Raw genomic sequence first — 26,434 nt, forward strand, 5'->3', positions numbered from 1 at the left:
CCTTGGCATTTTAATCAATTCCACCTTTAGCGCAGCAGAGGTGTCTCTACTATCCTTAGGGTTTCTCTTTTCTTTCTTGTGGCTATGAAATCTTCTCTGAGATCATTCTATGGAGAAAGGCAGGAAATAAACAGAATCAATACAGTCTCTGACTCACTTGAGCCTGAAGGGCAACACTGCATGCTATGAAAACTTCCTTATCATTTTGAATATTTATCCACAATGCTGTCCCATAAAAGACAGAATTTTGATCTACTTCATATCTTTAAAGGGGAGATGAGGACAATGCCTTGGTTTATTGTGGCTCATTTTCTGGCCAAAAGCAACCCTCTTCATCAACATAGAAGCCAAACTATTCCTGGAATTTTCCATCTTCCAAAACACCATGACAACTGGCCTTATTTTTCTTCTTTTGCAACACCACTACAATCCTGTCCTGCTGACTTCTGAGATATTCCACCAAGAGAAAGAAATATAATCCTAGATCACAAACTCTTCTTTTGCCTGTTTGGGGGGGAGGGGGGTTACTGCTTTTCCAAGGGAACATAATGTTATTTCAATGAGATCTTCCCTGCAGGCTGAGAGTGAAAAACTGAAAACTACGACTCTAGGATCCAGGGCTGTAGAGGCTTCCCACATGCATGTGTATTTGTCCCCATGAAAATGATGCCATTAATGTACAAAGCTTAGCAACACATGTGGAATTTCTGGAATGTCCATGATTGCTTCGGTAGGTACTGGTCTGGATCCTATAACTCAGCCCTCAACCCTATTGATAGGTCTACAAAGCTGAGGTTTATAGTCCTCTTCTGGATTAGGAAATTGTTGACTACTAGGAAACAGAGTGGGTATCAATGGACAATTTTCACACTGGAGAGAGTGAAAAATGGTGAGCCCCAAAGATCTGTCCTGGGACCGGTGCTTTTCAACTTGTTCATAAATGACCTGGAGACAGGGTTAAGCAGCGAGGAGGCCAAGTTTGCTGACGACCCAAACTTTTTCAAGTGGTGAAGACCAGAAGAAATTGGGAAGAGCTCCAGAAGGATCTCTCCAAACTGAGAGAATGGGCAGCAAAATGGCAGATGCGTTTCAATGTAAGTAAATGTAAAGTAATGCAAATTGGAGCAAAAAATAAAAACCACATATAAGTTAATGGGTTCTGAGCTGTCTGAGTAGGATCAGGAGAGGGATCTTGGGCTGCTGGTGGACAGCTCGATGAAAGTGTCAACCCAATGTGAGGTGGCGATGAATAATGCTAATTCCATGCTTGGGATCATTAGAAAAGGTATTGAGAATAAAATGGCTAATATTATAATGCCATTGTACAAATCGATGGTAAGGCAACACCTGGAGTATTGCGTTCAGTTCTGGTCGCCACATCTCAAAAAAGATATAGTGGAAATGGAAAAGGTGTAGAAGAGAGCGACCAAAATGATTACTGGGCTGGGGCATCGCCCTTACGAGGAATGGCTCCAGCATTTGGACTCTTCAGTGTGTAGAAAAAAGGGGCCTGAGGGGGGACATGATTGAGACATACAATATTATGCAAGGGATGAACAGAGTAGATAGAGAGATGCTCTTTTCTCTCTCATATAACTCCAGAATCAGGGGACATCCGCTAAAATTGAATGTTGGGAGAGTTACGACAGACAAAAGAAAATATTTCTTTACTCAGCATGTAGTTAGTGTATGGAACTCCTTGCCACAGGATGTGGTGATGGCATCTGGCCTAGATACCTTTAAAAGGGGATTGGACAAATTTCTGGAGGAAAAGTCCATTGTGGGTTACAATGTATGTGCAACCTCCTGATTTTAGAAGTCGGTTACCTCAGAATGCCAGATGCAAGAAATGGCACCAGGATGCAGGTCTCTTTTTGCCTTGTGTGCTCCCTGCTGAGATCTTGCGGGAAAAGTAGCATACAAATGTGATACATATAATAAGCATTTAAGAACCCACACAATAAGCCAGTGGAGATTTGACATTTGTGATGTTTTACTAATGTTAAGATTAACCTGAAGTTCCTACTCTTAGAAGTTAAAAAGTATCTTGTGATTCCATTCCATAGAGCTCCTTGCTGTTCCCATCATCAAATTTGACCTTGGCTGCATTGTTACAGCTAGCCATTCTAACCATACATCAAAGTAGCTGTTAGCTTGTTGTGCCACACAGTCAGACCAATTTTTGGACTACCGTTAGGGCACAATCCTAACCAGCACTTATGCCGGCATAGGAGCCCCAGGAGGGTCGGAAATGTGCCGTAAAGCACGTTTGCGCCTCCGCGGGAGGAAGCTGTGTCAGCGCATCTAGATGCGCCGACACACGGAGGCCAGCAGAAGCCTCAGCGGCAGCTTCCTCCCCGCCACTTGTGCCGGCGCACCCGCGCCAACACAAGCTGCAAAGGTAGGCATGGGGGGTGGGGAGGAGGCGGGAGGAGGGCGTTTCTGGGCAGGGGGAGGGCGGGTGATGGGTGGCCCCAGGGGTGGGTGCATGGGGAGCTGGGGGGCGGGGCTGGGACCCGGTGGTTATGCTGGATCCCAACCCCTGTCCCCAGGGAGAACAGAGTGGCTTCAAGCCACTCTGCTCTCTTCAGACTTACGCCACCTCCAGAGGTGGCGCAGGTCCAAGGGGACCCATTGGGGCACGCAGCCCTTATCCAAGGGGAAGAGCTACCCCTTGCTTTTGGCTGAGCCGCTGCAGCCAACGAACCTGTGTTGGATGCAGCGCAAGCCTCCTGGCTTGCCTGCTCCAGCGCAGGTTTGGATTGCGCCCTTAGATGCATAAAAGAAGTTACTCATCAGATCATAAAATGGAAATTGAGCTCTCCATATAATTATGACTTTGTCATGTATTCTGATCACTTCATATTTAGAATTGATATCTGGAGTGTATGAACTGACCCTGAGTCACAGATGATGAGTGCACAAATTGTGAGCCATTTCCTGCCAGGATGAGTGATGTGGAGGAGCCTGTGCCACTTGTGCCACCTGGACTCCATTGAGCCAGACACTGCCATTCGACCATCTGGTCATCTGCAGTAATAGCTAAAGCCAGTAGAGAAATCAGGCATGCTCCTCCCTTCCCCGGCCAATGACACAGAGCATCAACTGTATGGGTCCCAGTTTAAGACCACAAGATGTTACATTATCACCTGTGAGAAAAACCAGTGATTATTAGTTTTTATCCAGCAAAATCAATATTCCATCATATGCTGGGTCATATGCTGAGTATAACCTGAAAACCACAACAGTACGTTCTGTTGGTACTGACAAAGTTCACGGTACTGAAATTCTGTCAGCAATGCAAATCTCTATGATTCAGTTTGAAGAAATAGAGCTGCTGAACAGATATCAGAAACCTAATTAAGTGAAGAGGGGTTGGAGGTTTGGATGGAGTCTCTTGGTTAAGATTGATATTGAACTCTTACTTGGTCCTTTGAAGTTCGTCATACATTCCTTGGTATCTTTCGCAGTCTAAGACATTGTATGTCTGCTTCTGATTAGATAATTGACATAAAACTATGCCAAACAAATACCGATCTCTTAAAATAAACTGCGGAAGGTCCATGAACTTTGCAGAATGCATGTAAAAGGTCTCTCTCAAACTAGAGCTCATTCTGTGAAAAATCAGGTATTTGGCAGGAGTTTTCCTTTTGTGTTATCAACCCAGATCAAGGCATGAAAAAACTAAAAAAAAAAAAAAACATTTACTAGGGAAATGGTTTTAACCTGACTCTTGACATTTGTTAAAGAAGCATCAATACAACTTTTCTCTAAAGCAGAACATGGCCATGGAGATTCAAACTGAATCCATCACACGTACTTTGATTCAGTTATTTTCTTCTGTTAATGCAAATATGCAAGACTTGGACCAATTCATTAAACAAATGCAATTATAACAGAAATGTAATTATAACCAGCTAATTGAAAAAATAAAGTTTCCACACTATAAAATGAAAAGCTAACTGTTTTTTAGACCCGGTGCTGCACTGTAATGCGGTTTGATTAACCCATTTTTGCCTGGCCTGCAAGTGTACACATTTGGTCCCTTTTGCACATATGTAATGTTGGGCAGAAATTTAATTTGGATAGATATTGTTAGTACTGTTGCACCATTTACTATTCCACCATTAATGTGCATGGAACAGATTAAAGTTCAACCAAGGGGAGAAAACAGAGAGGGAAGAGTGGACAAAAGGGTAGACAGGTGAAGAATATACGTTTATTTTGGTTACATTTAGAAAATTGGGACTATGGGGTTATGCCAAAAGTCTTGTGTAAAAGATAAGTTTTTGATTTGGGAAAAAAAATTCCTGCACATAGAAAGGTGGCATTACAGAGGTGTTCTAAGAGATAGTTTTAGACAAGGGACAGCAAGATAGCAACATAGCCCCCACCTTGTTAACACAGTTGTGAAATTCTAGACATGAAGGTAGGTATAACTATAATTAATAACATTTTCATATGCACCATAAGCAACAATGGTCTTCTGTCATCTATACTACAAGACTTCAAAACCACTGTATTAAATCAGCCCTGAAGAAGACACAAGGGACCAGTCAGAAAGCTGCAGAAAGTTCCTGGCTGCCATAAGCTTAGTTCTCACAAACAGCAGAGGATTAAGTGGTGAACCAGATTGCAGTTTGAGGCCCACATTGTTGAATACTTCTTCTTGAAAAAATAATGCATAGAAAACTAGGAAACTGCTCAAAGCACTGAGCTAGAGTCACAAGTCGAGTCACAAGTCCATGAACCCTTCTAGATTCAAGAGTTGTAACTCATGACTCATCAAAAAATTTTGAGTCTTTTGAGTCACATCTGAGTCTTTTCAAGAAATGTGGAGTTGTGAGTCAAGGACTCCTTCTCTTCCCTCCCTCATACAGAAAAACATTGAGCAGTTTATCCTATATTGCAAAGGGAGCCCCCTCCCCCATGTCCTGGCTGCCCCTGCCTTCTGGTCCCAATCCTGAGCCTCATGCAGCAAAAACAAAACAAAAAATCCTTAAGCCTTCCTCCTCATCTCAACCCCCTCCATCCCCTGGCTCCTGGAACCAACCTACCCTCCTCCCATCATATCTGCTGCTGCCATTGGTCTGAAGGCCGGCTTCCAGATCACCCACAAGGTCTTTGGCACAACTCGGAAGTGGCAAAAAAAAAAAAAGGTAAGTAGAAGAACAAGCACACTCTAAGGAGAATCAGAACTTGAGTCATTTTGAGTCCTGACTCTTTTTTGAGCCACTGACCTGGGTTGCGAGTCAAGATGACAACGACGCAAGTTGAGTCGCAAAAAACAGCATTTTTGCGTGACTCAAGTCAAGCCGAGTCAAGTGACCATCACAATAGAAAATGCATGCAGTCTCTCCAGGCCTCAGAACAACTCTGCAAGGCCTTAGAAAGGTACTTTTGGTTTTATGAAAAACCACAAGTACCTTAGTTAGGCCTTCCAGAGGAATTAGAAAGGGGGGCTTCTGGGGGCTGGAGAGGCACACACTGACTCTCTGGCCCTCAGAATATGTCCCGTGGTGACCAGAGCAGTTACAGCCAGAGGCGACCCAGATGTTGCGTTATTTACGGAAGTGATGTCAATTCCAGGTCACTGGGCTAGGTGACACTATGCTTCACAAGCCCAGGCAGTCACTGCACATCCCTGCAAAGCATTACTTTCTTCATATAAGTTAATTGTTTTAATTCACTTTTATGTGAAAACAGCACAGATGGGCTCACCATTATGTATGGGGGTGTGCAAAACCTACCCCCGTCTCTGAAATAAGAGACCATAGCCTCTGCTGAGAGGTCCCCTTAGGTCTGCAATACATCTCTGTGCTCACAGCACACAGGGACACTTGGATCCACGCACCCTGAGTCCAAAGCAACAGTCTTTGCTCCAGGGCCCCTGAGAGGAATTTTATCAGGAGGTATGAAGTTCCTTTTGGGCCTCTCCCCAAGGGGGTGTGTGAAACAGGGTGAGGGAAGGGTGGCAACAACTGGAATAGTCATTGGGAGTCCTGGCCTACTGGATTTCCTGGTGCAGAGCCCAGATCTACCTTCCCGGTGTGACATCAGCAGCTATATACAGTAATTCAGAAAAACAAACACACTCCTAAGTAACTCTAATATCTTTGAAATATAGAAAGTCATTGCAAATAATTAGCATCATCGTATTTAGGCTCACACTAGTATGGAAAGTGTCCTTTGTATATCAAAACTAACTTCTGCTGCTGAGTCCCTGAGCTCCTCTACACTCCTTAATGGTAAGCGGATCCACAAGCCACAGAAGTATTGTAGCATGTAGCGTGCCAGTTTCTTCCCAGATTTGACACTGTGTTGAGGAATGTCATGTATGCATTCCTCAGTTCGGTGCATATGGCTTGTGACAGCAGCTGCTACCATGCCCACAGTAGTGTCGTCCCCCCCCAAAACCACCCCAATCTGGTCCAAGCACACTACCCTCTGCTGTCAAAGGATATGTCCAACAGCAGGCAAGAGCACGAAATCATTAGCCCTCACCAGGGGGAAGTGGATTAACAGTATGGACTCCTCAGCCAACACAAAGAGTATCAAATCATTCAGTGCAATGGTAACTTGGGGACAAATGGTGGTTGAGCTCTCCCTTTCCCTCCAAAACTGGAGGAAGAACACAGACTGTGCTGAGTCCCGTCCCCCCCAGTTCATACTTACTGCTTTTAATCAGGTTTTGGAAAAAACACAGTGCTAGTAGCAGATAAAAATTCAAACAGGCTGCGATGGAGTCATGCAGCACTAGGTAATTTATTTTAAAGTTTCACCTTCCTTCTCTCCATCTATATTCTTGTTTCGTTATTGCTGCATACTGGTGTTCTTTCATTTGCTGTATGTGGAGCAGCTGGTGTAAAGCATTTGTCTGCTTGCTGCTGAAGAACACAGCCCTTTGCACCATGTTGGCAGGAAGAGAACAGAGGCTTCATTATATTATATTCCTGGCTTGGGGCAAACAAACTTTGCTTTAGTTTGGAAGGGTAGATGGATAACTGAATCTTGATGTAAATGGTTGTAAAATCCATGCCGGATAGGTCCCCATAGGCCCTGTTTCGACACCAAATTTTTCAAAGTGCTGAGAAGGCCGTATAACACAGCATTTCCAGAAAGAACTCACTGGTGTGAAAGAAGTAAGCAAAGGAACCAAACTGACAGAACAAGAGCCCCTTTGAAAGAAAAAGATATTTTGGTCACCAAATTCTGCATAAACATTATTTCTCTAAGAATTAGTTTCCTGTGTGGTTGTGCTGACGGTCATTCCACTGACCACTGTAATGCAATGCAAGTTTATGTCCCCAGAAAGTCTAGACCAGGAGAAAAGAAGATTCTAGAACCTGGCATTCTCAAGAGCAATCTCAGAGTCTACCTCAAAACACAGCCTTGTAAAGAAAACACTCTCTTCTTCCAAATTGGCTTCCAGGCTCTGTTGTGGGTCTCCGTTGTATATAACCTGTCAAGATAAAATGCATGTGTGGACATACAATCTCTGCCGAGCATTTTATCAGCACATGCTCTGCTGAGAGGCAGCCAAAAGTATTTTATATTATTTGAGGGATTTTGGACTCCTAAATATTACCCATGGATTGATATAGAATACAGAATGTCGAGTGCGGTCTTGCAGCTCTGTCATGAATGTGATGTGTGGCATTTTATTTCCATCTTTTTTTTAAAGAAGCAAGTCTGTCAGAGTCTTTGAGTTCTATACCCAGTGAAAACTCCAAGGGGAGTTTTGACTTAATAAGGCCTGTTGGACTGTGGCCATGATCACCACAGAACAATGTTTATCCAGCATATTAAAAATAAAAAGTGGGGTTGTAGTCTGGTTTTTACTGCCACATTCTGAGTGTGAGAGTTGGCCTATACACTGAAGCTACAACAGCAGCTTGACTCCCACAACCCCTTCTCTCTCTGTCTTAGCCAAAACATTTCTAGAGAACAAATTCACTTGTCAAACCAGGAGTTGTAGTGTCCTTTTTTTAGATGGGTGCAGGATCTCTCTGTTCTCATCGTTCAGCAAATGAAGGATTTTCTTTCTACCCTTGAAGCCGGTTTCATCCCTTAGAAGAGGCCAAAAGAGGGACACAATAATTCGCAATAGACCTTTGGAAGTAAAATCAGTCCCAATAGATCACCAAACCCCAGAATGAATATTCTATACCTGAAGGAGCCCTGATAAGACCAGAAAATCCAGCACTTGAACCAGAAGCCTTGTGGTCTGAGGTTGATCCTTTATCACACAAATCAATTGCAGAGATAGGGGTTAATACCATCACTGCCCAGGGAATTCCTTGCTATGCTGGTATATATTTATCAAACAAATCAGGAGCGGAACTCCAGAGGCAAAAGGGGAGTATCAGTGTGGGTTCTCCATACTGAATAATGTCAGCATTACCCAGAAAAAGAAACCATGCAAAAACCTGTAACATCTCTTGATCAGTGGGATGAGCATGCAGACCACAAAAAATAGTCTCTCCATTAAATGGCTTTGAAACCGCTTCCAGTTTAAAGGACTGCAGTCTTAATGGATATCAATAAATCTTGATATTAAGGGCCAAGAGTGTGTTTCCAAAGTAGTCCAGTTTCTTTCACATGCTGCAGAAGATGAAGGAATATGAAGCTGGGTTGTACTTGCTTGTTGTACTTGCTTAAAGAATACAGGAATTGTAATTGCTTCCTACTGTAGATGTATTCTACAATACATTGTAAAGCATTTTGTTATTGTAAAGCATTTTGAAGGCAGAAAGGGCAGATACCACAATATTTTAAAACCTTTCCTTAAAAAAGAAAATATTTCTTCAGAATTTTTTTCACTGTATCCCCAAATTTCCCATTGAAAAGGCCTCAGAAAAACACCTGGGTTTCCTCCCACCCCATTTTTTCCCATTTCCCCTCACCCAAGACTTTCACATGTCTAGGAGACAAAGATGTTGCACACCCTTTGGTGCTTGAGGAGGGTTCTGAGTCCTGAGCAAACTCAATCCATGGGAACACATTAGCTTTGAGCCTTCTCAGGCCCTAAATTTCCAGGTTCCACCCCTGGTTCCCTGACAGTGTTGTTTCTTAGGGCTGTTTCAGATGTAAAACTTGATAGCCATGAGCTTCGTTTTCAGAATAAACAAGAGCCTATGGAAAAGCAATGCCAAAATGGGTTACCACCAAGGCTTCATTCCTTGTGCTAATGCCAAGGAATTGACTGTCACAACAAAAGGTATCCAGTATTTCAGTACCTGGTGTGTGACCACTTTTGTCTCCCACAATGGCCAGAATACTGTCCTCTGCTATTAATCAATTTCAGCAACAGGTATGTTGGCCTGAAATATGGACAGCTGGCATGCAGTTGCCAAGTAATTATATTTATTTTGGCCAATTTAGCAAGCTTAAATTTCACTTTGCTGCCATCCCAGAGTGTCTGAAGTTTCGGTTTTGGCAAGTGAAGCTCACTGCCTTGTGCTAATTGAAGACAACGCCCCCTCCTTAAAACCAGTAGAGAGATTCAAAGACAGCAATCCTCCATCCAGTCCAACAGCCACTTAGGATGCAAAATAACAGCACTGAAATGTTCATTATCCTGCAGCTTAAGTCCACCTATTTTGCCTTTCTTTCTCCATGAAATTGGCGCAGCTTAGAATTAGGGCAATAGCTGATCTACAGCTTCAAGAATCCCACAGTGCTTTAAAGTGAGCTTTGCAAAGATTAGAAGAGTTATACCCTGGAGGTGCTAGCCTATGTCCTAGTGCCAATGTCTGAGACTCCTCAGGGAAGCTGGCATTAGCCATGGGATTGCGGTGGGCCTAGAAGCAAAAATATTTTCCTGATGACATTTCAGCTCTCTGCTTGTCCTGCCTTTGCCTCACCTCCCCATAGCTTAAAATATGCTTGGAAAAGCAAGTTGCGGTGCAGGTAGGGGTGAAAGATGAGACGAAGACCTTATTCTGGAGAGGAAAAATGATTCAGAGCAGTATGTGCCAGGAGAAGAAATATGAACATAGGGATTTAAAACAAAAATACTGGTCAGGAAGTAACTTAAGTTGACTGCTTGTTGCAATTTCACTAAGGACAGTGAGTACTTGAGAGGTGGCAGGAGGGAGCCAACAGATCTCATTTCCCCTTCACAGTCTTGAGGATGTCTGGAGGACAGCTGCCTCAGCTGTGGGACTTCTGATGTGAGGAAGATTAAAAAAAAATTTCTAGCACTTTTGTATCCTGTTCTTCTAAAGAGCTCAGGGCAACATACCAATTCCCCGGTCCCACCCAGCAGCAAGAGCACCAAAATTAAAATAAAATGAAATAAAAGTGGTACATAAAAGGTTGCAGGCTCCGCCATCACAGTGCCGTTTTGCCTGGCCTGCTGCCCTTGCTAAGCCTCTGAGGAACCTGGCATCTTGTTTTCCATTTACCACCTTGAAAGCATGCTTATTTATGTCATACAGAAAACATTCAAAGTCATATCAACTTATGTAATATCTATCACAGAATCGCATGGTCTTTGCCAACATGGCATCCATGTCTAGCTTCTGCTCAAGCAAGGCGCCCCTGTCACCCAACCCTCAAGACACTACTTCTTTCCAGCCTTCTGCGTATTCATAAAATAATTTTTCATAAAGGCCCTTGCATAAAACTCTTTAGTGGCTTTGCATTTCAACACCCTTACTAAATGGAATGTGGACTGCAGAGCAGCAGACAGAATGGAGCAAAGCAAAAACACCCAAGATAAAAATCATATATTCTCTTTGGAATGAGAGGAGTTTGGGGTCCTTCCAAACACAAATCACCACTGTTGAGGCGCTCTGAAGGCAAAAGGTCTATAAATTGTTTCTACTCGCTAGAGCTGGCAAACGTAGGGGCCATGTCAGCGCCAGGTTTCTGAGGCCCTGAGCAAAGCCCAGTATTCCTGCCTGCCTCCTGTTGCTTCACTGGGTGTAACCTCTTCTGCCAGTCTGGAGAGTTCAGGCATCAGCTCTGCCTCTGATGCAGTGCTGGCCCATTCAAGAGGCTACCTGATGCCCTACTCAGAAGTAGTCCCACTTCAGTCGGTCATTCAATGAGAGTTCCTTCTCCCTTTCCATGTGGTTGGCTATCGTGATCGCTATGAGCTCCCTGCCCCCCATTCCTGCCTCCTTCCTCTCCCTGGGCTTCTCCAGCCAATCGTAAGGCAAGAATATGGAGCCCCCTTGGCTCCTCATCGGCTGTCCCTCAGCCAATGAAAATATCAGAATGCCCATCCTTTGTCCAATGATCATCCGTTCCTTTCTATCAGAGATGGGAAAAGAGAGCCCAGTCCTGCCTCCCCCCTCCTGCTCGCATTCACCCTTTCCTGCCTCCCACCTGGAACTTCCCTACTGCTCGTCCATCAGAACGCTGGCCCCACAAGGTTTTCCATGTGGAGAAAACAGGAAGTAAGCACACCCAGACACAGGCAGATGCAAGTCAGTACGTGTGGGGCGAATGCCGAATGGGGGGGCCCTGTCTCAAGAGACTTTTTGAGAGTCCTTTTTGAGAGTCCCTTTTTGAGAGTCTTCCACGCATGGGACTCACAAGTTGCCAAGTCACACAAAATCATGCATTTTCGTGACTCGAGTCCAAGTCACTGACTCGAATTCCCAGCCCTGGATTGGGCCATGTGTAGTTCAAAGTCAAAACAGAGACAAAGCATATACGGACCCTGCTTTGGATCCAAAGCACCATTTGTACCACCACCTCCCAAGACTGAACTACCTGTAGATGGCAAAAAACACACTATAGCAAATCAATTTAAAAAACAAAGTTTCTTTGCTCAGGAGATTTAAAAACAGCCTTGACCTTTGAGATGTAAGATAAGAGTCATTAAGAAGACAATCCAGCAATCAGTTCTCCTCCAAAGTACTTACAAAGGTGCTTCACTCAGCCCCTCCCTTCACCAATGCAAAGTGATCACCTTTCTTTCACATGCTCAGGGGGAAGGGAGGGGTCCGCTGGAGAGAGAAGGATTGCTGGATTGCCAGCCAGCTGCCCTCTCTCTCTCTCTCTCTCTCTCTCTCTCTCTCTCTCTCTCATTAAGGAGGCTGTTGTTAAAGGACTGTTCAGTTTTTTAAACTGATTTTAAAGGGATGCATTTTTCCCCTTCTCCAGGAATCAGCACATTCCTTCTCATTTGCAGGGGCCATTTGTGTTGAGTCAAATTCGTGTATAAAAAATCCATGTATACATAGGCTGGACCTGTAATCAACAATGCCTGAGTAGGTGTGGACAGCCTAATTTAAACATGCTTCCTCAAAACAGAAGCCTTACTGAGTTCCTGAAATGTACTACTTACTAAATGTGTTTAGAATTGCAGTTGATCAGCCCAATACTGTGCCAGATTAGGCTGCCAGCCAGAGTGCTTTATGACTGTTCTGCTGATGCAAAATGGTCAAGACTGTGCACAGAACGCCCTATTGGCAGCCATTTTGGGATTTCTACTGCAAGAGCTGGCAGAGCTCCCCGTCCATCACTGGACCCCATTATGGCTACCGGAGCAGGTAAGGCAGAGGTGGGCACAGGGAGGGGGCAGAACGTGACAGGGAGGGGGAGGAATGGTGAAGGGAGGCTGCAGGAGAGGATGGATCCAGCAGCAATGGCATGTGTCAGATTCTAGCCCCAAATTTTGCAGCCTCCCCACCCCCTCTCTGTCCTTGGACTTGCACCAGCTAAAGAGCTGGCTCAGGTTCAAGGAGACCCATTGAGAGGAGGGAGGCTTGCGAGGTGGATTTAAAGTTCCATTCCCCTCCAAAGTCTCCAGCCCTCCCCCACCCCTCTGGATACAGCATGCTGCACCAGCGGGTGCGGAGAGGGTAGGATTGGGCCCAAAGCTTCAATCTATTATCATCTTAAAGGCTAGCAAGAGATTAAAGACTGATCATTGCTCATACTGCATACATTCATCCCACTTTTGCTCTGATCAACAAGTTTTTGCAGAATTTTGTACTGTCTTCAAAAACCAGCAGTTTGACCAGAGGCAACAGAGAGTTTAAACAAATACATAGGAAGGGAAATCTCTCGCAAGCCATTTGCAACTCTCTTAATGACTATTGTTGGTCTCTCCAGCCTAAGAGGAATAACCATTGCAGAGGCAGGGTTACATTATAGCTGTACATTATAGCCACTAAATGTTCATAGCTCCTTTTAAAAAGCTCTGTTACCTTCTAAGGAGGTTCACACCAACTTGGCAGAACTCTGCAGTTGCAGCAGAAGCTTCTGTTTAGCAGTGTTTAGATTTATACTGTCACATTTTTGCCTGCCTTGTCTTACAGTGCAGGGAGCGGATAAGAGATTCAGGGGTTACCAGAGCATGCTAATAGCAACATGTGCAAAATTTAACCAACGTTGTTCCTTTAATTAATGTGACAAATAACAAAGAAGAAAGCATGCATTAATATTGTCTTTCCAATAATCTGTGACTTCATCTTGGTGGAATTCTGAAATTGCCTTCAGGACCTCATCCTCAGCAGAGCTTCCATATACTTATGAATGCTGAATTGGTGCATAATATCCGTATGCTTTTCCTGGAAGCCTAAAGAGTACAGGTTCTCTTTCATGCACACTCGGAAACAGCCAGCACAAGTGGTGCATGTTAGCTTTATACTCTACACATGTAAAAGTCAAGCAATAATTTACATTGATTACATAATGAGGCAATCTTTCTCCTTCCAGAATGGCCCTTCAGCTGAAGCTGGTCACACCTGCAGAACAACAGAGTCACATCTGGTGCATAAATCACATGCTCAAGAGAGGTACCCTTTATGCCTCACCGGGAATCAGCCTTTCCGCAGTCCTTACTGTACAACAGAGCTTGACTGCAGCCACCTGCTTTCGGCAAGGCCAAAGCACTACATGAAGTTCAGAACCTTTTCCCCACAGACCTCCAAGGAAGCCCGGTGGGGAGGGACCACAATCCTCTAAAGGTTCAGACTGAACTTAAAGCCCACACACCACCACCCACTGCACACCATATGTAAAATCTTCCTTGTACTAACCTCAGTGGTCAGGGGATGAGCAATAGTTCGCCCTCTTTTTGCACATATTTTAAGAATCTGAAAATTGTCAACATGTTCCCTTTCACCTTCTTTCTTTTGTAATATGTATACCCACTTCCTTTTGCTTTCTTCATAGCATTTACATTTTATTATTTGTGTAGCAGAGGTGGACCTTTACAACTTCAACAAATTCTTACTGGAAAGCTCAGTAAATCATTTCTGCTACATTTGTTTTCAAACCATTGCCCAAATGCAGAAAGGTACATTGTTAAGTCTTTGCTAGGTTCATTTGTGTTTCTTCCAAGGCGGAATTTCATTCAGCAGCTTGACTCTTATGCAATACAGGAAGTGCAGCTCTTTTGCAAAGCAGACACTCCATGTCACTTCTCTTGGCTGAAGGCACTGGTGTCCTAACTTTTCTTCTTCCGCAGAAAATGGACATTTTCTGATTTCAAGGGAATGGTGGTTACCCAGTCAAGACCATAAGCTGGTGCAGACACTCCAGGCCTGGATCCAGGTGCAGTCACACAAAAGTCTGGTCTGACTGTGACACCTATCTTTGGAAACAATTTAAGGAGGAAGCAAGTGGCAATTTGATGCTGGGACAACAAATGTTTCTCCACATGACTTGGCCATGTGAACAATGAATTGGGAGAGGCAATAAAACTTTCACCCCCCCTCCCCATCTTTGCCATGCACACTGTAGCTAACCTAAATATATAATGTTTGTCCCTCTTAGAATCCTTTATCCATAACGTAACAAAGTTGCTGCAATTACACTGGAATTTATGTACGTAATACCATCCAAGGAAAAAAGCTGGGAACACAAACCAGAAAAAAAATAATCGAAAACGAGCAGATGAAGGTACTGTTGGGCCTTAAAATTCAAACAGATATGAGAATAGAGCAGCCATTTTCAACCACTGTGCCATGGCACACTGGCATGCTACAAATGATCTGTAGGTGTGCCGTGGGAATTTGGGGGAAGGTCATTTATTATTAGGGCTGTTGGGGGAATGTGAGCCCCCCACCAACAGCATGGTGTGCCTTGTCAATTGTCAAAAAACCGATGTGACAATTTTAATACCTTGTCAGTGTGCTGTGAGACAAAAAAAATTGAAAATCATTAGAATAGAGCACAATACACTGGATATTACTGTGGTTAAAAAATATGTGAAATTTATTAATGTGGCGATTCTTGGAGACAGCAGAATTGAAGGAAAAGAGCTGGAAAAGATTACAAAATAGAAAGATTTAGAAATCAAAGTTCAGCATCCCTGGTGAAAGGAAGCAACAACTATCCCAGTGCTTATCAGAGCCCTAGCTACAACTCCGAAGGCCCTAAAGAAACATCTGGGCAATGCTGGCATATATAGGTTGACTGGACAGCTGCAAAGAGCCACACTGCTAGAAAGATGCCACATATTGTGACAATACCTCACCAGCTTCTAGATTCTTGGCTAGAACTTGAATAAGTGAAAGTCCCAAAAATGCCAGTCCAAACACCTGGTGGACTGTGAAAGTTTTGCTAGTCCACCCTGAATAGTCTGGTGCTACAACTGTATTTAAAATACAGCACTGATATTAGAAAAGATGGGAGGGCAACAGGGAATTGCACTGAACTGCAACTATTTACAGCACCGTTGTCTGGATTCTTCATAATAGTGGCGTGAATGAATGGTGTTAACTGCACAGGAAACTGCTAGTGTGAAAGCAATCAAGATGTTGGCCAGGCCTGCTAGTTGGGCCTTCTTTATTTATTAAATAAACCAGTGACTCTCTAGGGGCAACAAAATCTGGCAAGTAGAATTTAAAAGCCATTCATTTTTGCCGTGATGTACTGAAATGAGAGCACATTTTTCTTTCCCTTGTACTCAGGCCTGCGCAACTAAGCCCCTTAGCCAAACACACCAGCTGCAGTGCACCAGCGATGCATGACAGACCTCCAGGAGTTCACAAAACAGCCTGCTTTTGCTGCCTTCCTCAGACAGCAGTGGGGGGGGGGCAGGCTACTACCCATAACTAACGGGATCTATTCAGCCTGATGGGTCACACCTCATACAGGTAAAAGTTACTATATTTAAGCACCAGTCTCTCCACACACATAAAAGTGTTCGACAGCCTCCAATTATCCCTTGCCTGTTAATGATGAGCTTAGGTGTTGACAAATGCACTGAAAGGCTCTTAAATTTGAGCCACAAGTGACTTACTGGTGGAAGAATGTCTGTTTCCTGAATACTTTTACCATTTCTGGGGTCAAGGTGGTAACCAGTAATAATTAGAGTGTAAATGATGAAAGGAAGCCATTCCTGTGCATTAGGTCCCAGCTCAAATACACCCAGATTTATATGACATGGGACATGCATGTGCTTTCAGTGATATTATTAGTCCAGCATTCTGCAGACTCATGAGCCTGATGTCCTGAGTACCTGCAAACATGACATGTCATGTAATGCATGACAGTGATGACCTTTAAGAACATAAGAACAGCCCCACTGGATCAGGCCATAGGCCCATCTAGTCCAGCTTCCTGTATCTCACAGCGGCCCACCAAATGCCCCAGGGAGCACACCAGATAACAAGAGACCTCATCCTGGTGCCCTCCCTTGCATCTGGCATTCTGACATAACCCATTTCTAAAATCAGGAGGTTGCGCATACACATCATGGCTTGTACCCCGTAAACCTTTCCCAGTTGTTCGTCCTCAGCATGTTGTTCCATGTACTCAGAGGAACATGGAAGCTACATTAAGCTATGGGATAAGCAGCCTTCTATAGACCTGTCCTCCATGAATTTCTCTAACAACCCAGTACGAACTAGGACTGAGCCAGCTTTTAATGACAGTGGAACAGGGGTTCCACTACCATAAAAATGGCTTCTGGAGGCATGTGCAACATGCTGCTGGTTTCTATTTTAGAAGTGCCACTGGCTCACTGCCAGACCAAGCTATCCTCACCACTCTCGGTAAGCCAGCAGAGTGCACAGAAGGGGGTGGATGGAACAAGGCAGGAATTGGGGCCTCAGGGGACATGGCAGGAGTCTGGGGGGTAGGTGGAGGTATCAGTGGAGATGGCTCCACCAATATCCTCCACTCTGTTTTGGCCTTGACACATCCCCTTGCCACCTCTACTTAAACTTGTGCCAACTAAAGAATTACATGCCACACTAACCTCTGTGGTTGAACCGATGTAATAAACTCTACGTGGCCTTTGAAAAGTTTTGAAACTGCAGTTGGTGCAAAATGTGACTGTGAGGATCTTGGCAGAGACTTCTTGCATAGAACACCAATTCAGGAGGATCAGCACTGGCTACATGCAACTATCCCACCTGTATTCTGAAGTGCTACAGTACCATCCTGGGAGGCCTGTATCAGGTGAGATTGTTGACTATGCAGCTCAGCTCTCAGCAAAAGGTGCAGAATACTTTGTTAACTGAAAATTCAAGAGGCAGCTGTTGACATCAGCAAACTGAACAAAAAGTTTATTCTTTCTCTTTTTAGACAAGAAACGTAAGCAATGCCAACCATTATCTAAAAAAATACTCCGTCTACAGTGTACGAAAAGTGCCTCCAGGTTTCCTGGACCCCTGCCAGGACAGATTATTCATGGCTGAGTGTTAGCATCTCATGCCTGGTGGGCCGTGTGAAACTGGCAGGTGGTTTGTATTGAAAATGTCAGCTCCGGAACAGGTGTACTATTCAAAACTCCAGAGACACTCCAAATCACCTGGGGCACTTAAGCTGGCTAGAAAATGATAAGCATTTTTCAAATACTGTAATTGAATAAAGAATGATCTGAGTAGGGCAAACATTTTAAATATACCTTGCCCGAGTTTTTGTTCCATTTTTTTTAAAGCATCAATTTTACATGTCTCATTGTTAGAGGTGTTTGAAAACGGTGTTATTTATTTTACTAAGAAGTAAGCCCATTGTGTTTAGTAAGACATAGGTCACAATCCTAACTTGTGCTGGAACAGAAAGGCCAGCAGGCCTGAGCTATATCCAGCGCAAGTTGGGGGCTGTCTGAGGCTCAGCCGGAGACAAGGGAAAATTTTTCCCCTTATCCTGGGGAGAGCTGCAGCAGCCCCAGTGGGTCAACTTGGATCTTCTTGGTCTACTTGGACCATCTGATGAGGTGGCACAGATCCGAGTAGCCCAGGACTGCCCTGGGTTGCCTGGGAATAGGACTAGGATCCAGCATAAGTGCTGGATCCTGACCCTGCCTCCCGCCCCCAGGAACACCTACCATCTGCCCTTCCCCTGTCCCATAACATCTCCCTCCTACCTCCTACCCACCCTCCCCACACTACCCTAGACCCCTTGCTGGCCGAGCTTGGCCAACACAAACTCATCCTGCCTGGGCCCGCACTGGCGTGGGAAGGCTTGCTCATGTCTGTGCGCCGGCCTAACTCCCCTTATGTCAGCGGAAAATACTTTATGGCACTTTCATGATGACTTTGGCAAGGGTGACGACGTGACAACATTGGCACTCGGGATTGCACCCTTAGGCTGCAATCCTATCTTACTCACTTGAAACAAACATCTCCACTCATGGTACGTCCAACCTTAGACTCCAAAACCAGCTTCCTCCATCCAATGCAAACTCTTTTTCAAATGTTCCTTGCTCTGTCCTCTCTCTACCCTTATGTCCTATTGTTCCTCAGGTCTGTATTGTTTGCTCCTCCAGTATCACCACCATCAGCTAGTGGCCTCAAGAGTATCCTACTCTCTCAAAGGCCTTGCCCCCATTGCCCCCCACAGCTGGAATACTCTTCTGCCAAATAAATCCTACTTCCTAACTCTCCCTTTCTTTGAAGCCAGTGGCTTTAGTCCCAACTCTGTGTTCTTGAACATGTGGGGCTGAGACAAATTCATGGAGAATGGGTCAATCAATGGCTATTAGTCATGTTGGCTGTGTGGAGCATTCATATTCAGGAGTGAATAAAAGAAAAGTGAATAAGACTGCACCTCTGAACACAAGTTGCTGCCAAGCCACTGCTGGAGAGGGCTAGCTGGCCACTGTGGCAACAGGATGCTGAATTAGACAGACCTTTGATCTGATTCCAAAGAACGCGTCCTATGATCTAATGTTTTCTCTGCAGTACCCAGAAATGGCCACTCTTGCAGATAAAATACTAGATTTCTTAGGTCATGTATCTGACCCAGTAATGTTGCTTTTGAGAGAGGGCGCATTTCCTAGGCCCCTCCAAAATCCCATGGTAATGACAAAATTGTTATTTATTGTGCATTTTATGGCATTGCTTCTCATTTCTCTCCCTGGATTCATTGGTGCTAAAAACATTTGCCTTGTAAATCTGTTCTGTCTTCATGTTCTTTAGCTTTCAAAAACCTTAAGTTCTTGACGTGTTTGAGTTACTAGATTGTAAAATGCAAGATAGTATTCCCAGCATTGTTTGCATGTTGTTGCAATTTGCCAGTGGTTTTTTTTTTTTTTTTTCTTGTCAAAGTATTTCCCTTCTGGTTAGAGCCAAACTAAAAAAAATATTTACTGCCAGACATGGAATTCTCCACAGATAGGCCTGTAGCACTTCTATAAGTTAATTTCCAATGGGACGTTATCCTCCTATTTAAGGACATGCAACCAGCAAATGTGTGAAAGGATGGTTTGCCTATTGTTTCTGCACCTTCCACCACCTCTCTCAGAGGACCCTCTCTTTATTTATTATCTGTATGAGCAGAGCAGAGAAATATGTAGTGAAAGTTTCCACTGAGCAAAATCCTTTCCAAGTAGGGTACTTTCTCACTGCAGCCTGTTCTAGCTCCAGCTGTTGTGATCACAAATACTCTCACCAATGTTTGTTGCAAAGGTTCAGTCATTTCTTTTCCAAAGGATGATCCATCTTCCAAAACTGAGGCCAGTCCCAATGGTAGGTGTTCAGAAGGTGTTCCGGTAGGTGTTCAGAAGGTGCTGCTTCTAGGGCAGAGGTCCCTAAACTACATGCAGTGGCCCACATTTGGCTCACCACTACATTTTGACTGGTCTGTTGAGCCCAGTTGCATTAGAATTATGTGTGCCCCCCCCCCACAGTTCTCGTCCCACCCTGACTCACCACTATGCACTGTCTTTATCCTGCTGGATAAAGGAACTGCTGGGCTGGGTCACTCTTGCTAAGTGCCCAGCTACCAGAGAGAGAGAGAGAGGAGAGAGAGAGCAGTCTTGCAGCTACTAATATTTTTCTCCTGTTTTGAAAATTCTTAGAATGTAGAAAATAATTTTCTATAATTGACCCACTTTTGGCCCACCATAAGAACAAGAGTGAATGATGTGGCTCTGAAAGTTTGGGGACCCCTGCTCTAGGGCCTGTCCTAACTTACTGGGTAACCAGCCCAAGCTCTTCCAAGCTGGTAACCAACCAGCCTTCTGTCAGAGGCCAATCCTTTTAATCCTGTGCCCCGTCCCCATCGGGATCCATCTCCAGGATCAGGAATCATGCTAGGAAATGTTCTCACCCTGCAGTAATAATCTGTCTGCATCTTCTCCCTGGGCCTCAGGTTTTTCCCATCCACAAGCATATTATTAATCCTTAATGCTGCAGTCTAGAGGAAGTCTCATTTGCTGGTCCCATTGAAATTAATAGGCTTGAACAGCACTGGGTCTATTTCTCTTGAGAGCTGGATGTAATACTGGGCACAGAACTGCATACTGAGAATCTCAGCTTTCGTTATTTTAACTCCAGCAAAGTTTCTGTCCCTAATGGTGGTGATGACCAACCAGACAAATAAGAACTAATCATAGGTGAAACACACAAACATACACATTTGTACAATCATGGGTGCAGAAACACACAATTCAGAACCAGCTTATTCTTTTCAACCAATCTTTTTTTATCTCTAAGACAGGGGAACATCCCTGAGCTGCGCCCAATGCCTGCAGCCCAGGGATTACACAGTTCCTGGAGCTTAAAAATCAGTCTTTGGGGGGTTTGCACAGCTCTGATTAGTGACCTGATGAAAAATAAATGAGATTTTGAGGGGCAGTTGAAACAACAGTGACCCTCCCAAATTCATTGTCCTGGATTTGCTCTTCAGTCTTGAGCTTTTTGGCAAAAGCTCTATCCTTGTCCATCATCATAGTGGAAAGACCTGTTTAAGGAGTGTTTTGGCAGGCGCGTCCTCACATAGAGCCAGAGAAGTGCTTGATAGAAATTGTCATCATCACACGGCTCCACCAGAGTGATCTGCCACAGATTTTTACCGAACTGTTGAACTTTGACTCAAAAGCATTTAAAGATCAGGTCAGATGTGAACTTTCCAAATGAAATGTTGGGGTCGCTGAAGCCACATTGGGACTACTGAACTGTGCAGTTCCCTCTCTTCTGTTGTATTCCAAGCAAGCAACGTGATCAACACCTAATGAAATATTGTTTTAAAACATTGACTTCATTTCCCTAAGTTTATTCACAGTCCAATCTTGCAGAGTTGTAATCTTGTTGTAAGGAACACGGAGATGCTTTAAAAATGTTTATTCATTCCAGACTTCTTACCCTACCTTTCCATTCCAATGAATATTCAAGGCAGCTCACAATATATGAAACCAATCCAGACAAAAAATGACACATCAATACATTGAAAATCATCAGAAAAAAACCCAGAGCAACAAAGCCTAGCTAATACTAAGAGCAGGCAGAATAAAATCAGAACAAATACTAACCTAGACAGCCTTTCACAGCACAATCTTATGATTGTAACCCTATTAAATTCAATTACATATACTCCCAGGTAGGTGTGTTGGGACTGCAGTATATGTCTGTAATGATAACAGAAGTGCATTTACATTGATGAAAATGTATTTGTATGTGATTAGAACTGATGAGAAGTGCTTCGAGCACTTCTGAGATGCACAACACAATGATTTTAAAGAATAAGTGACATTTCCACAGGTGGGGCGAGTCCTTCTTTGGCAACTCTCCAAGACTGGAAAATGCTACAGAATGTATAGGAAGCTGGTAGTACAGATATATACCTGCCTTGCAAGAACATGAGGCCATTCCCACCACCGCACCCCTCCCGCCGTTCCCAGCTTCTCTCATTTCTATTCCAATTTGCTAGGACCCTCCAATGAGATATGGAAAAACTGGTAAACCCTGGTGATCATACTTTCAGTGGGACTGTTGCTGTAGCTCACCAGTAGAGCCACTTGCTTTGCACACAGGAGATCTCATGTTCCAATCCCTGGGAGGGCTACAAAAGATCAAGGGGCTGCAGCTTTGTCTGACCACATACTGGTGATCACCAAAAAGGTGACCATTCCATTCCAACCTTCACTGTTATAGTCCGTGAAGGTTATGGTTTTAAAGCTTGTTTTAAACTGTCGCAAGCCATCCCGACGGCTCCTTCAGGGATCAAAAGTGTGGAATATCCAACAAACAAGATGAACAGACTTTTACACCTCTAAGTAAACACTTATTTTGTTTTCTTTGTATTGAATGTCTTAGGCATGGGGAGCGGGAAGCAAGACTTCCAAAAAGTCTTCCCCTGGAAGCCAGACCTGCCTAGCTTCAGAGATGAAATGCAAGACTCTTGCAGAGATTATCTAGGCTACATGGCTCACCAGGGCCAACCTTGGGGCAGTTTGACCAATTGGGGCGCTGCACCTGGAGGGGTCCCGTACTGGGCCGGTGAGCAGAGTACTTGCAGCCACAGCCAACACCTTGCCCTGTAGCTGATGCTCTGGCACGGAATCTTCCATACAAGGTGCCACGAGGAGACTACAGTGAGCAGAGCATTGCCACTGGACAGTTCTGCTGCCCACCTGCCCTGGGTCCAATTGGCTTGAAATTGCCCTTCCTCTAGAAGCAGGTGGATGACACCACTGCCAGGTGCCTTGCCACTGTTGTTCTTCCTGGTGAGCAGAGAGTAGAGAATTTCTCTCTGCTCTCAGAAAGAACCGCAAAAGGTTCATGGAAGTTTTCCACCTTTCTTACATTGGCTATGTGCTGATGCACAACTGAGCAAGGGGGACTAGACTTGGGAATGCTACAGAATCCAGCTGCACCACCAGCTTTGCGTGGGGTCTAGATATATGCTTTAAGGGGCACAACACATCTCCTGATTCCCCTCACCGCACTTCCTGATGCTGGTGAAGAAGCAATAACAGGAACTGCATGTGTGGCCTTCCACTTAATAGTTGTCTGGAAAAGTCCACTTTCGTCACAGCCACTTGAAGAAATGCACAGATGTTCCTCCTGCCACAGAACCAGCCTACTTCTATAAGACCACTTCACTTAAGCATTTGATTTTCCCGTTTTTAAATTAATCCCTTACTGAAGTCATCTCCTAAAACAAGCTTCACTTGCAAATTGTTTCCATTACAAAATTAGGGAGAGGAGGATATTAAGCTAAGGCAGTCCAATTCTAAGATGTCCCTGTTGACAGAACATTTACACATGCCTGTCACTGTGCAACTCTCTGGACATAAGTAATCAAGGTGCATTCAGAGAACGCATGGGTGCAAAAGCATTCCAGGTCCTTGGATTGCCAGGAGCTGAAATTGCTCCAAGTTTTAAACATGTGGCCACTGAGGCAGTTTGCCAGTCAGAACCACTGCTGGCCACTAATAATCAAGGAGGGAGGGAAATATCTGCCCTCACCATCAAATGCTGAAGGGCACTGTGGCTGGCACTGCAAAAGTGTCCTGCTGCTGAGTGAACAAGGCACGTGCATTTTCCATGTGCAGGCTGCAGCACTCTCCAGTGCCTGAAAGCAGTAGCGTAGCTAACGATCATGTAGCCCGGTGCCAAGTTCAAAACATTGCCCCGGAAGTGATGTCACAACCAGAAGTGACATCATGCACAGGCTTTTTAAAAAGTGAAAATTGGGTGGGACCCACCTCCTCCCCCCAGCAGCTCACAACCCACTTCCTCTGCTGCTTCCCCCCAGTCACTGGCATAGCTAAGGCATATATCTGCTACCTGGGGTCAAAGAAGATTTTGTAGTCTCCCCCTGAATGACAAAATCAAATTTAATTATGTAAATAAATAAAATGTTATTGGTTCCATGCTGTATCCTAATAACATCTCATTGGCACTCAGAACAATCAGTCTCATAGGTCAGTTTGGAGTTAAGCAAATCTACTTTTTGTTCCACAAGGCAGTTGTGTTTTCAATTTCTGGTTAATTGGCCATAACTTTTGATAGAATACAAATATTCCGGTGCCATTTGTTTCATTGCATTCTGCATTAAATTACCTTTCCAATGATATATAACATGATGGTATTATTCATACATATCAAGATTTTCACAATTTTGGTCACTAGTGTCAAGCTCAGCTTGTTGCCTCCCTAAAGCTTGATGCCCCCTGCACCCCCTTAGCTATGCCACTGCCTGAAGGTAAGGGTTGGAATCCCCCTCCCCCGCAATGGTTGCACAGTGAACAGTGGTGGCTTTGCCTAGCAAACTGCTTCACTGGTCACCAGCAACGCGATTCAAGTGCTAGCCATTGCCAGGCAACTAACAGCCCAGTCCTATCCTCCTCCCCCTCACTGGTGCAGTTGCACCAAAAAGGTGCTCTCTATATCCAGTGTTCCCCTGGGGGCTGGGGATAAGAACGGGCCCTCAGTTTGGGTGTACTTGTTGTAAGAGGCGACTAAATAGCCACCGGGTAGATGGGACTCGTCAGCCTGGGAAGGCAGCTCATCTGAGAGAAGGAAAACTCCGATCCCAAACCTCCACTGCCTTGTGGCTACATCCAGTTATGGAAAAGGCTTCAGGAGTCAACCTCGAGCCGGAGTCCCTGAGGCAGTTCATGGCTGAACACAGTCACGTTCTGGCAACTCCTGCGACGCCGCTGGAACCAACCATATTGGCCTCTGCCTTTCCATTGGACATTTCAGCGACGTGGAGAGGGGGGATTTGCTGCATGGGTAACAGCCTATCCTCCATACCTACTTTACCCAGGCTTCGCGCACTGGAGAGGACACTCTGTTCCAGAACCACCATTCAGAGCGTGACACCATAGTCTTCCGAGACTGAAGGATGCCAACAACATATCCAGTGGGAGGGCAGAGCAGGAGGCTACAAAGGGAAACGAGATTTTTTCCATCCATAAGCCTCCCGCCTCACAATGGGTCTTCTCAGACTTGTGCCAGCTACTTAGCTGGTAGAAGTCCAAGGAGATAGGATCCAGCATGTGTCATTGCTGCTGGATCCATCCCCTTCTGCAGCCTTCCTGCCCACAATTCCTAAGATGCATTTCAAAAAAGTAGACCTAAGGGCCTTCCCTTAGAAACAAGTTTGTGACTGTGTACACTTGACAAGGAACTGCAGCCAATGCTGGTTCTCTGATAAGCATACCTGTGTTACAGAGATGTTTCCAACTTCCTAACACATGTTTGCCTTTTGGCCCAATCCTATCTGGAATTGGGCCAGAGCGTGCAGAGGTTTACAACAGCAGAACAGAGTTTCATGGTCGTAAAATGACTTTCGGTGCTACACAACCAGCAGCAGCACATGAGGCCCACTGCTGCGCTACAGGAGGCTCAGTGCAGGTAAATGTGATGTTGGAGGGGTGGAAAGGAGGGGGATGGGATGGGGGTTGTCTCAGGCAGGGAGGAAGGCAGATCTGGGGTGGTATTACAAACCTGAACTTATGCTTGCTAAACAGCAGGTATAGGTCCAAGGAGACCCAAGTCAGTGGCGGAGACTTTCCCTGGGGTGAGCGAACAAAAGTTCACATGTCCTGAAGACACCTTTCTGACCACCCATCCACAAATACGGCATGTGCTTCATTGGTGCAGCTACATCAGCATGGTGGGGGGGTTGATTTGGATAGGATTGGGCTGTAATTCACACATTACATATTTGGATGTATCCATTGGTCCAAAGAAGAAGCCATGTCCTGTGTAATCCACTGGAAATCCTTTCTGTTAATCGAAAAGTGCACTTGTGCAGGAACAATTCCTGATGGCTTGTCCCTATTGTTTTTAAAACAAGATTTTTTTCTTTTTTTTTCAGAAAGAAATGACAAGCCATGAAAAGAAAATACAGTATAGGCAAGTTGCATCTTGAGAGAGAAAGCTACAAAAATAAAATTTTTGTCCAACAAATCCAATACAAGTTTCCCAACCAAATGGTCCTTATATTATCTTTATATCATATAAAGGTTTCCCACTTTAAACCTTTCCACGGCTGGTTTTCTTTTTCACCCTCATGGTTATTGACTAGGACAAATTCTGTGCTGTGCAAAATGTCAGTGCCCTCCACTTGCAAAATCATCTGAACATGTCAGAAGTGTTCTCGATACAAAACATTTGCTTCCTCTCGTGCTGGAATGACAATCTGGCGCACACACAAAGAGAAATGTTATTATCTGCCAGTCCCACCCATGAACATGGCTTTTTTCTATTAACCGGAAAGGCCCCCTCATAAGAAACATCCTGGCAATTGGCTGCATTGCATGTGGAAGGCTAAAAAC

At 44.6% G+C, this 26,434-nt stretch overlaps 1 protein-coding gene across 1 annotated transcript in view; it reads right to left on the reverse strand.

Moving 5' to 3' along the window:
- Positions 1–26,434, reverse strand: part of CALD1 (caldesmon 1) — a 190,225-nt gene that overhangs the window by 163,069 nt on the left and 722 nt on the right. The window lies entirely within an intron of this gene.

This window comes from Tiliqua scincoides, chromosome 7 (assembly GCF_035046505.1).
Source record: "Tiliqua scincoides isolate rTilSci1 chromosome 7, rTilSci1.hap2, whole genome shotgun sequence".
Lineage (NCBI taxonomy): Eukaryota > Metazoa > Chordata > Lepidosauria > Squamata > Scincidae > Tiliqua > Tiliqua scincoides.